Genomic DNA, 13,922 nt, shown 5'->3' on the forward strand with positions numbered 1-13,922 from the left:
TCCATGGAAGGGAGGAGGATATATCTCCCCCTCACTCCATCTCTGTAGTGATCAGAAGCTCTTGCTGCAGGGTCAGAATAGGAATTACTGGAACTTTACCTCCCTCCATCAGTCTTCAGGTCTGTAAACTGTCAGCTAGAGCTGGCAAGATGCTAACAATTCCAGAACTCTCTCACTTTTTCAGATGGCACCATCTCTTCTAGTCTGGCAGATCAAGAGGTGCTTTTTTCTGCATCTCTTTCCTCGGTCATCAAAGCCTCTTCTCTCCTTATTCTATCATGTTCTCTATCTTCTCAGTATCAGAATCTCTGTCTGCTACTGAAGCTCTATTGTGCAAAGGGGTGGCTTGAGTTTATGAGGGTGCTGCAAATGGAAATAATGAGGAGGCAAAGTGAATGCACATCAGCCACCACCCACCAGTTTTCCGCCTCTATACTTGATAGAAAGCCTGTTACGGGTTCTTCTGATAAGTCAGATTCTGAATGAGAGAAGCAGAGCATAACAGCCTATGACCTTGCAGCTCAGGAGTCAGGGTATTGTCAGATACCTGGCTCAGAAAAGGCAGAAACTTTTGGAGGGTGAGCTGGCAGTTCTGGAGCAGTCAGGTGATCAGGTACCTGTTGCAGAAACAAGTGTAATTGCTGGTGCAGGACAGTTTGTTTGTCAACCCCCATAAAAGGAGTCCCTCCCTTAACTGCATTACCTAGTATGAAGCAGTTACTAGCTGAAAATGAACAACTGAAAACTTAGCTGGCACAGTTGGAAATACAGGCTGCAGCACCAAGTCCTAAATGTCCTATCTCAATAACTCAGAAATTTGTCATCACTCTTAGCCAGGCATCCGCTGTTTTGGCTCAATGAAATCTATACATGAGCCTTTGTCCTGAAAGCTTCTTCATGTACTACTTTAAAATTGGGTTCATTATCAGCCTGCTTTCGGGCTCAGCTGCTAAATGGGCTAGTCTCTTGCTGCTTCAAGAAAACCCTTTGTCAGCTAATTACAGTGAGTTTGTCCAACATTTTAAGTTTATATTTGAAGATTCTACCAAACCTGCCATGGCAAACCATTGCATCAGGAGCTACAGCAGGAAGACCAGTCAGTAATGGAATATGTGACTTGACTTCAGGCTCTTGGCCCTAGATTTAGGGTAGAACGGGGCTTGCCTGATGGACCAGCTCCAGAGGGGTTGCAGACAGCATCTTGGACAGACTGGAACATTCCTCCACTTTGCCAAACAAGTTCTCATTGGTACAGAGGAGGCCATAAGAGGATACACTCTACATAGGGCTCCTCTTGAAAACCATTAGAAGTTTCTGCTGGTCCAGAATGCAGCAGCACAGGCAGTTTTGGATGTGCCACATTATGCCCATGTAACACCTCTGCTTCATGAATTGTACTGGTTACCAGTAGGCTTCCAGGTTCAATTCAGTAATCTGGTTATCACCTATGAAGCTCTTCATGGCATAAGGCCAAGTATCTGGGTCTATTTGTCATCCATAGTTTCTGCCCATCCTGTATGATTGGGAAGAATTGTAAGTTCCTAGTCCAATCAATTAAGCAGTGCCACTTGATGGGACCAAGGAAATGGGAATTTTCTGATGTAGCCCTTGCCCTCTAGAACAACATCCTCACAAAGATTCATCCTGACCTCATCCTGACCTTCCTTAAACAAGCCCCTAAAATCTGTGTCTTCCCCTGAGCCTTGGGCTAGAGTGGGTGGCAGGCCGTTGTGTGATGAATTTTGCTAGAGATTGTGTTATTTTTCTTTGAACATTTGTTGTTTCTCTCTACTGTTTTAAATTAATACTGTATGCCACCCAGAGTTGTGATGGAGTTAGGCAGCCTTATTAAATAAACAAATAAACAAATGGATTATCTCAAATAAAATTTCAACTACTATTAAAATAACTTCAGAACTCTTAACATGTGATAGTCAGTTATAAAGTGGGAAACTGTATCCCAAAGGCCTAGGTCAAGAAGTGATTGTCTGTTTAAGTTAATGAAAGCCTTATTAGGCTCTGACATTCCACTTAAAGGGAAGACCCTTCTTGGTAAGTTGAGTCAATGGTATGACCAAAGTTACAAAGTCAAAAATACATTTACCATGTTGTTGTTGTTGTTGTTGTTAGTTGCCTCTGAGTTGTTTATGACCCATGGCGACCCTATGCATAACAGAACAAAATGCTGTTCGGTCTTGCAGCACATGCCTGACTGTTCCAATGTTTGCAATAGAAACAAGCAAATTCCAAGATAAACTAGATGTCTCTGATAGTAAGTGGGAGCTCTCTACACAAAATGGACTGTACTTTATTTGGACCCATTTGAATTCCTGCAATATAGGAGAATATCTAACACAGGCACATCTCTCAGGCCTAATATAGGAGCTGTTAATTACAAAACCATTGAAGAACCACTCAGACCTGATCTTTATGAAGAACAGGATCTTCAGGGTAAATCATCTAAATAAACTATCATGAACTTGTCCAGAAAAATCATGACTCATTTATGAGATCCATAAATTTTTGAAAGTCAAAAAGCATGGTTGCATCATTTCTTTTCTTTAGGGGAATGTTGTGTTGTCCCTGATTATATAGTATTTTTCCCCTTTGAACAGTCGGAGCCAGTTAAACTATTAGACTGTGCTAGGAACACTTAGTTCTTAAACTAGGTCTTGGGTCCAATCCAGCCAGGCTCTACCTGAGTTCCTATATTTCTGATAAATTTAGGTTACTGGTAGAATTGACATGTTATAAATGAACCAACATTTTTTGCACTGACTCTTACATTTCTATAATATATATTCATTTGTAAATGTACACATTTCTATAAATAAAGTATAAATAACCACTACTGTCTTCTCCATGACAATCCTCCACAGTAGACTTGATCTCATAAGAAGGGAATATCTCTTTGTCTATATCATGATCTAGTGTTATGTTGGATTTTGGAAGGGAGGGCAAGATAGAATTACTGGGTACAAAATCAGAAAGTTCATCAAAGTGCCCTTTAAGATACACTTGCTCGTACGTAAAATTTATTGGAAATAATATTCTGTATGTTGAAAGATGAAGAATTGTTAAGCTATAACCCTAGAATGAAGCAGATGATAAACCCAAACATCTTCTCTATTTACCTCTTCTGAATATCTCATCCTTCTGCTCATTATTTTGGGGGTGAGGTAGGTGGGGTATGGGAAGAATGCTTTCACTCAATGCATCTTTCAGGATTGCTAGGGATGATGCTTATGATTGCACCAAGCAAAGTACAGAACTAATAGTCTTTGTTATATCATATAGGACTTATAATTAGGCACAGCAAGATCATGCTTCAAATATTTTAATTTTCTTTATTGCAAAATGAAGATTTCAGAGATTGTAATGGAATATATTTACAAAAATTTGATCATTCTAATATTTTCCCGATTACTAGTCAAAAGAAAAGTCTCATTGATACAAGTAGAATTGGCTCACACTCAGAAATGTAAGCAGAAGCAAAAAAGAAAACCTAGAATCAAACAACTGTCAAATAATGTGCTTTATTTTGAGATCAAAGCTGTATTAATAAGGGATTTCTTGATTAAATTCTCTGCCCCAGTTATTTTAATGGCCAGCTCATATTTATACTCAATGTAGCAAAAATTTCTTCATTTCAGCTTCTGCAAATTCATGAAAATGTATGCTTCAGGAAGTTGTTTTTTTTTTAAAAAAAGGTCTATCAGATCTTACTAAGTAAGGCACAGTTGCTTAACTTAGACAGTTATGATGTCATTTCTCCATCAAACGATCATAATAATTTAATTCCATTTGGATACAAGCGCTGCAAAGACTTCATATTTCTTTTGAAAGTTTTGCAGCCTTAATATATTCTTTTTCCTTTTTTTAACAGCATACTGTTCCAGTTAAATTATGTATAATGGCAATTACTGAAAATACGCATCTGCATTCTTAAAATAATCAAACATAACAAAAGCATAGATGACAATTCTGCAAACCATTCATATAGAAGCTACCATTTTCTTTCCCCAATCTATATGTAAATCTTTCCATATTTCTTACAGTGATTGTACCATAATTATAAATGCCTGCACTATATTTTGCTGTTATTTTTGAAATATTATGAATAGCTTCATAATCACTATAAAATAAAGTGCACTAGCTGTAGCTTCCTTTCAAATTTCATTATGAACTGATAATATATTTAACATTACATTTAATTTCTGTAGAGATACTGAACCCCTGAAAACACATTTCCATATGAAAATATTTCATATGATTTGTTTAAAACAAGCACACTATAGTAGTTATTCTGAGAAAAGGACAGAAACAGAGCAAACCTATTCCATTCATTCATTTCACTCATTTTAAACTTGTAAGCCACCTGGAGTCACCATGTGTGAGTTGGGCAGCTATATAAGTTTGTTAAATAAATAAATAACTGATTCGTTCCTTCACTGTCTTCTGTTACTTAGCATCATCTGTTTCCTGGAAAAGATTTGCATTTATTTAAAAGTTAGAAATTGAGTGATACAGTTTTCATATGTAACACTTTTCATTACTACAGAAAAAATGAAGTTCTTGCAAATATTTAGTTTTGAAAACATTATAAGAATGTAGGAATGGTCCTACTGAATTAAACCAAGGTCATTCTAGTCCAGCATTTTGTTTATCAAAGTGACTAGCCAAATACCTCTAAGCAGCTCATAAGCACAAGATGGGGACATACCATCCTGCCCTCATTGTTCCCTTGGAATTAATATCTGGAAGCATGCTACTCACAGCCTGAAGGTAATATTGAATTTTAAGACTAATAACTTTTGATAGACCAGTCCTCCTTGACTTTGTTCTAGCCACTTTCAAATCCATCTAAATTAGTGGCCATCCCCTCACACTGTAATAAATTCTACAAGTAGGTTGTATGCTGATGGTGGTGGTTCTAAATCTTCCAATCAGCATTTTTGGACAGCCCTTAGTCTTAGTGCTTTGAGAGAAGAAAAACATTTTCCCACTGCCCGCTTTCTTCATGCCATGTGTGATTCTATAAACTTCATGTCTCTCCCTCAGTTACTCTTTCTCTAAGCCAGGGTCTTTCAACCAGGGTTGTGTCGAACCCCAGGGTTCTGCAAGAGGTCAGTAGGGGTTCCCTGGAAGATTGCAATTTATTTTAAAAATTATTTCAGATTTGGGCAACTTCACATTAAAGACTTCAGCAAAGGATTGTTACCTTGTCGTTGTGCTGGAGCTTGAGCACCTCAATGATGCCATGAGCTAAACCGTGAAGGGCCACCCAAGACGGGAAGGTCATGACAGAGAGGTCAGACTAAATGCGATCCCTGGGGAAGGTAATGGCAACCCACCCCAGTATTCTTGCCGTGAAAACTAAATGGATCAGTACAACCAGAGATATGTCGGTATACCATCGGAAGATGAGACTCCCAGGTCGGAAGATGGTCAAAATGCTACTGGGGAGGAACAGAGGATGAGTTCAACTAGCCCCGGATGTGATGACGCAGCTAACTCAAAGCTGAAAGGACGGCTAGCGGCCGACGGTGCTGGTGGTGAACGGCAAATCCGATGTTCTAAGGATCAACACACCATTGGAACCTGGAATGTAAGATCTATGAGCCAGGGCAAATTGGATGTGGTTATTGGTGAGATGTCAAGATTAAAGATAGACATTTTGGGCGTCAGTGAACTGAAATGGACTGGAATGGGCCACTTCACATCAAATGACCACCAGATCTACTACTGTGGACAAGAGGACCACAGAAGAAATGGAGTAGCCTTCATAATTAATAGTCAAGTGGCTAAAGCAGTGCTTGGATACAACCCAAAAACCGACAGAATGATCTCAATTCGAATTCAGGGCAAGCCATCTAACATCACAGTGATCCAAATATACGCCCCAACCACAAATGCTGAAGAAGCTGAAGTAGAGCAGTTCTATGAGGATCTGCAGCACCTACTGGACAACACGCCTAAAAGAGATGTTATTTTCATCACAGGAGACTGGAATGCTAAGGTGGGCAGTCAAATGACACCTCGAATTACAGGTAAGTATGGCCTGGGAGAACAAAATGAAGCAGGACATAGGCTGATAGAATTTTGCCAAGACAATTCACTCTGCATAACAAACACTCTCTTCCAACAACCTAAGAGACGGCTTTATACATGGACTTCACCAGATGGACAACACCGAAATCAGATTGACTACATCCTTTGCAGCCAAAGGTGGCAGACATCTGTACAGTCGGTAAAAACAAGGCCTGGAGCTGACTGTAGTTCAGATCACGAACTTCTTCTTGCACAATTTAGGATCAGACTAAAGAGATTAGGGAAGACCCACAGATCAGCTAGATATGAGCTCACTAATATTCCTAAGGAATATGCAGTGGAGGTGAAGAATAGATTTAAGGGACTGGACTTAGTAGATAGGGTCCCGGAAGAACTCTGGACAGAAGTTGGCAGCATTGTTCAGGAGGCGGCAACAAAATACATCCCAAAGAAAGAGAAAACCAAGAAGGCAAAATGGCTGTCTGCTGAGACACTAGAAGTAGCCCAAGAAAGAAGGAAAGCAAAAGGCAACAGTGATAGGGGGAGATATGCCCAATTAAGTGCAAAATTCCAGAGGTTAGCCAGAAGAGATAAGGAATTATTTTTAAACAAGCAATGCGCGGAAGTGGAAGAAGACAATAGAATAGGAAGGACAAGAGATCTCTTCCAGAAAATTAGAAACATTGGAGGTAAATTCCAGGCCAAAATGGGTATGATCAAAAACAAAGATGGCAAGGACCTAACAGAAGAAGAAGAGATCAAGAAAAGGTGGCAAGAATATACAGAAGACCTGTATAGGAAGGATAACAATATCGGGGATAGCTTTGACGGTGTGGTCAGTGAGCTAGAGCCAGACATCCTGAAGAGTGAGGTTGAGTGGGCCTTAAGAAGCATTGCTAATAACAAGGCAGCAGGAGATGACGGCATCCCAGCTGAACTGTTCAAAATCTTGCAAGATGATGCTGTCAAGGTAATGCATGCTATATTCCAGCAAATTTGGAAAACACAAGAATGGCCTCAGATTGGAAAAAATCAACTTATATCCCCATACCAAAAAAGGGAAACACTAAAGACTGTTCAAACTATCGAACAGTGGCACTCATTTCACATGCCAGTAAGGTAATGCTCAAGATCCTGCAAGGTAGACTTCAGCAGTTCATGGAGCGAGAATTGCCATATGTACAAGCTGGGTTTAGAAAAGGCAGAGGAACTCGGGACCAAATTGCCAATATCCGCTGGATAATGGAAAAAGCCAGGGAGTTTCAGAAAAACATCTATTTCTGTTTTATTGACTATTCTAAAGCCTTTGACTGTGTGGACCATAACAAATTGTGGCAAGTTCTTAGTGGTATGGGGATCCCAAGTCATCTTGTCTGCCTCCTGAAGAATCTGTATAACGACCAAGTAGCAACAGTAAGAACAGACCACGGAACAACGGACTGGTTTAAGATTGGGAAAGGAGTATGGCAGGGCTGTATACTCTCACCCTACCTATTCAACTTGTATGCAGAACACATCATGCGACAAGCTGGCCTTGAGGAATCCAAGGCTGGAGTTAAAATCGCTGAAAGAAACATTAACAATCTCAGATTATACCACTTTGATGGCTGAAAGCGAAGAGGAACTGAGGAGCCTTATGATGAAGGTGAAAGAAGAAAGTACAAAAGCTGGTTTGCAGCTAAACCTCAAAAAAAACCAATATTATGGCAACCAGCTTGATTGATAACTGGCAAATAGAGGGAGAAAATGTAGAAGCAGTGAAAGACTTTGTATTCCTAGGTGCGAAGATTGCTGCAGATGCTGACTGCAGTCAGGAAATCAGAAGACGCTTAATCCTTGGGAGAAGAGCAATGACAAATCTCGATAAAATAGTTAAGAGCAGAGACATCACACTGACAACAAAGGTCCGCATTGTTAAAGCAATGGTGTTCCCCATAGTAACATATGGCTGCGAGAGCTGGACCATAAGGAAGGCTGAGAGAAGGAAGATTGATGCTTTTGAACTGTGGTGTTGGAGGAAAATTCTGAGAGTGCCTTGGACTGCAAGAAGATCAAACCAGTCCATCCTCCAGGAAATAAAGCCAGACTGCTCACTTGAGGGAATGGTATTAAAGGCAAAACTGAAATACTTTGGCCACATCATGAGAAGACAGGACACCCTGGAGAAGATGCTGATGCTAGGGAGAGTGGAAGGCAAAAGGAAGAGGGGCCGACCAGGGGCAAGGTGGATGGATTATATTCTAGAGGTGACGGACTCGTCCCTGGGGGAGCTGGGGATGTTGACGACCGACAGGAAGCTCTGGCATGGGCTGGTCCATGAAGTCACGAAGAGTCGGAAGCGACTAAACGAATAAACAACAACAACAACAAAACATTAAAGAGGTAAGTTTTATTTATTTTTAGTTTAAGAACACTGTTAATGTTCTACTAATGTTCTAATGTTAATGGCCTACACAATATGTATATTATAAACAAATATAATAATTTTGTAACTTCTGGCCTATATTTGAACCTGAATGTTCAGGGGTTCCCTGAGACCTAAAAAAATATTTCAAGCATTCCCCCAGGGTCAAAAGGTTGAGAAAGGCTGTTCTATGCTCAATTGTCCCAAACATTCTGGTATTTTCTTATAGGAGATATGTTTGAGCCTCCTGATGAATTGATTGCTCTTTTCTCCACTCATTATAGTTCCATTATATCCTTTTCCAAGCATGGTAACCAGAGGTATACAGAATACTCCAAATGAAGACATTTTATATATTTATATAAAGTAATTGTTTCCTAGTGACCCCTAGCATCAAATTTACCTTTTTCACAGCAGCTGCATACTGAGTAGACATCTTTAAGCTGACCACTAGGACCCCAACATTTTTTCCTGGTTAATTGCAGACAGTTCCGACACCATCAATGTATAGGCAAAGTTAGCTTTTATCCCCTCAGCATACTTCGCTTTATTCTTACTTAAACTGAATCTCATTTGTCATTTGGTTCATTGTTTATCCAGTCTTAAGAAATCCTTCACAATCATTTTGTTTGTTTGTTTGTTTGTTTGTTTGTTTGTTTTTACCACCCTGAGCAATTTAGTACCATTTGCAAACTTGGCCAACTCATTACTTATCTCTAAGTTAAGATTGTTTATGAATAGGTTACAAAGCATTGGTTTCAACAGAATCTTGAAGAACTCCACTTCTTACTTCCCTCCACTGAAGTATGAGTCACTTTCTTGTGACTATATAAATATGATCAATCAATCAATCACTTTAAAAACTGCCCATTTATTCCTTTTTTGTTTTGTTTACTGTCTTTCACCAGTTATGAGTCCTCTCATGCTATGAACACTAAGTTTTCTTAAGAAGCTTTCATGAAGAACTCTGTCAAAGTTTTTTTTTAAAAAAAAATCCAAGTATACAATATTGACTGGGTCACCTCCATCCATATTATTATTGTAAACCGCCCAGAGTCCCACTGATGGGAAGAGATGGGCAGTGATAAATTTGATAAATAAAATAAATATCAATGCTGTCATGCTTAAAAGTTTAGAAAGTTTGTGAGGCAGGATTTGGGTTTTTGGAATCCATGCTAATTTTCTTTTGGCAAGGTTTGTTCAGCAATGTCCCTAATTATTTTTTAAATTATTGCTATTTCTATAAATTTGACTGGAACAGATATCAAGGTGAATACTGTACAATTTCCTGGTCTTGTAGCTACCTTCTGTTCTGTCACCCAAAAGCCAGCTGGGTGCCAGTAGGTTCTTTTAGGATTCAAGACAATAAACATGTTCATAGAACAAAGAGCCCAAAAGCTTACTGAAGTAATATAAAGGTATGCCTTCTCTTGTATATACCAAAATATCCTTTCTGCAGACAGGAACTCTGAAAAAGACTGTAGACAGACCTGTTCTCATGCCAACCAGAACGCAGCACCTTTCCAGATACATCTATGCTGAAATTCCCATTCTACTCTGACTTCTCTTGGCCTAAATACTTTTTCAGAAGTGAAGGAGGGTGATCTAATTTGGTACCTGGAAATGCCAGCCCAGAACATTCCAGGGACAATGTCTTTTCTTGGTACTGTCAGCTCATCCTTCCTTTTGAAGAGTTATATATCTGTTCATTATAGCAATAAGATTGAGATACGTATGTTGAGAACAGCAGGTATGTGTGCTAATAATAAAATATGGTTATCAGTGGGCAATCATGAGAAATACAGAGTGCAGAAGCAAGCAAATAATTCAAGATTGGGTGCTATAGGTTAATATGGAATCTATATAAGATAGAGGGAAAAAGTGGATCATGCCAGTATGCCTCCTTACCATTTCTTCCACATGAACACTATACCTCCCCGTCATCTGACAATGTGTTTGATTTGAGGGACAAAGGAAGTGTGATGGAATGCTCAACAGAGCTTTGGACAAGAGGAGGCAGCAACACAACTGAGGGATGAAACAAGCAGATATAGAAAAGATTCTTGAGTCCAGGGCAGGGGGGGAAGCATGAAAAAGACTGAGAGTAACTCTGCCATAGTTACACCGAGTATAAATTGTGCAGGAAAATTATTTTGGTAGGCTTTCAAGATTTACTCTATTACCAAGAAAGATTTTTCCAGAAACCCAAATGGTTAAACATATACAAAATATATAAAGATAAAATATAAAATGGCGATTGAGCAACATAACAGTTGTTTCCAAACTATCTGTGTGTATGCATATATGTATGAATGTGATGTTACCTGGAAAGAAAGAAAAAATAGTAACATAAAGAATGTTATATTCTGAAATCATTTTGAACCATTGAGAAGTCAATTTTTAAGTAGGCACTCCCAAATAATGTTGATTAAAAACATTTTCCCATTTTTAAAAGATTTATGGAAATCCAGAAAGTTCAGAATCTCTTCAAAGTAAAGATTCAAAAGAAGATACACTAAATCCATAACATCTCTTCAATAGTTTTGGATGGTTTGCTTTATATTTCTATTTAATTTTATGAATTGCACATCTAAATAAATTCTATTTCTTAATGCACTTTCCAAGACTAGGACAAAGTTTAACCAAGCTCCTGGAAACAGTAAAATGCAGCTGTTAACATTGAAGTAAGTGGTACAATAAATGGCCAGAGTTATGATTATTAAACAACAATGTAAATTCCTCTTTGAGCTGAAGTATCTCATTTCTGCATAACAGCGTCTATGAGCAATACAAAGATAAATTATTTTCCTTGGGAAACCCATGTCTTCAAAACTTGTTAACTTATATATATATAAGCAGTACAGTTTGAATAAAGTCAGCAAGGGTGTTCACCTAGCAAAGATATGCATAAACATTCCCAGAGGCTACACTGCTTCAGCAGAACAACTGCTTAAGGGATCCTGATCTTATTTCATTTCTTACTTTGCAGGTTCCATTTAGAAATCCACTTATTTTCTTATGCTAATACCAAACCATGCTGCTTTGTTGCTCTTTTCCTGCATAGCGCCAATGTTTGCTGGCATAACAGGAGCCTTGATTTGATATGGGATGTTCATATATTTGCCTTTATACTGAATGAGCTTGTCCTCCTTATGGCAGTTCCATGTGGGAATTTTGTTTATTTATTTAAAATTTCTTTCAGAGGAAAAGTTCTGAAATTCCCATGAGTGGAATGACATGGCCAAGAGGTGTATATGACTGGGTTCCCCCCTCCCCCCACCCCTTGTACTTTCATCTTTCCAGTAGTCTTCTGTCTCCCTGCATCCCATACTTCCATTAAATCCCAAGTGAAAACACGAGGAGAACACTCCTTCCATGGGCTTTTTCAGTAGCTGTGCTACCATCACCATTAATGGAAGCCCTCCCTTGAGAAATTGTTAACTTAACTTTCTCCTGTTCATTAAGATATTTAGGGCAATGATCCAGCCAGTTTCTCTTCTGACAAATTTGGTGCAGAATTTTGAAAAGCTGTTGTGATCAGCTCCCGGATTAATAGAACGTTCTTGCCAGTTTTTCCTCTTAAATTCAGCTCTGATCCCTGCATGGGGAGTGAACATTTATCATTAGCACTGTATCTCAAAATTTGCCCCCAGTTCTTGTCTATGTACAGCTGCAGTACACTCCTTTACAAAATCATACTGTGGGGATATTACAGATGGGAGTGGAGGGAAGAACAAAGGAGAACGAGACAAAACAGCAAATATAACTGCTTGTTGGTGGTGTTTTATGAGACCTTGGTGATTGGGAAAACAACATCTAATTAGCTTCATACCCTTATGGGGAAATACAGCTTTCCCTTCCAGCATTACCTTTTGTTTGATTTTCTTCTGTAAGAGCAAAATATTCCAGGGAACTATTTATAGAAATTAGCAGCATCAAGCTTTTATTCACTTAAACATTAGGTTCAGTTACCTGTAGCTGTTGTTGACAAGTATGTATTGAGATAACATATGGAGACATTACATCTGGCACTGAGGCAACAAGTTGGCTTTGTGAGATAATGTCAATGGAGTTAATTGGTTGTTTATACATTAGTGATTCATACAGAGCATCTAAGCGAAGGAAGGAGATGGCTGGGTAGCTTTACATATTCAGAGTAAAAGAGATTTTAGCTTCATTTATCCAAGTGTTTCATTGCTAATAGGCCCCTTCTATTAGGCTACTGGTGAAGTTAATGGTGAGACACAGAGGATGGTGTTTGATAGATGAGATTACCTCTGCTGGGCTTACTCATTAAGGTTCTTTTGACCTCACTTCTTTGGAAATTGGATATGCCTGCATGGAGAACTTTTATCTTGCGTTGACTTTCCCGTTATATTCTGCATACAGTGTTTACTCAATTTAACTGTAGTCCAAGTGTCTTGGGTACATGCTGTATATATGAGAAGAGGATATCACCTCTCCCATCATTAGCCTTTCAGCTTTCACATGCACAGACAGCTGGCCATGTTCATACTATTATGCTTTAGAACATAGATGGAAGACTCTCAGGAACTCTTGGACCATAGGCTAGTAAAAAAGAAAATAAGAAGGCAGCAACCATCCTCTGCTGAAGCCAAGAAAACCCAGTGGACGACGGCCAATGTAATCACCTCAATCTGAGCTCAACTCTAGAAAGTTTTTACCTTATACATATTTTGATTCCCCCACACAGAGTAGCCTTTGTGAGATGGGTGGCCATAAAATCATGAGCAATAAATAAAATAAAAATAAATTCTAAGTCAGAATATACGTCTCATGAATAATGAAATTATATTCTTCATATATTTTCAACTAATTTCAATCATTCCTCATAACTTCTCATTTAGAATTCTTAAAGAGACGTTTATCCAAATCATAAATTCTGTTCTCTTTCTAAATCCAATTGAAATATAATTATTTTGCTCTTACATAATGAATCATGGTTGTTATGGGTATCTGCAGGAATTATTGGGGGCAGGGGAAAGAGCAGCAATGGGATATGTGATTATAATTTGCATACTTAATACACTGTGCTGCAACACACCTGACAATTTTTCTTGCATATATGCTTTGTTCCATGACAGAAACAAAGTGCAGAAGTCTTAAGAAAGTATTGGATATTATATGGTACAATATAATACCGCCCAGATGTTACCGCCCATCTCCCCCATCTCTTTGGGGGAGATGGGCGGTAACAAAATTTGAATAATAAATAAATAAATAAAGGTATAATGCCATTTTTCTAAATTGGAGAACTTCACACAATTTGTTAAGAATACTTTCATGTATTCTAGAACAGTCACATCGTAACCTGCCATACATCAAGTGAGATCTCCAACATTGTCTACACTGAATGACAGCAGCAATCCAGGAGAGAGAGAGAGAGTGTGTGTGTGTGTAAATATATATAGAATTATATATATAATTCTAGATCTAGCTGATCTAG

This window comes from Candoia aspera, chromosome 1, assembly GCF_035149785.1.
Source record: "Candoia aspera isolate rCanAsp1 chromosome 1, rCanAsp1.hap2, whole genome shotgun sequence".
NCBI lineage: Eukaryota > Metazoa > Chordata > Lepidosauria > Squamata > Boidae > Candoia > Candoia aspera.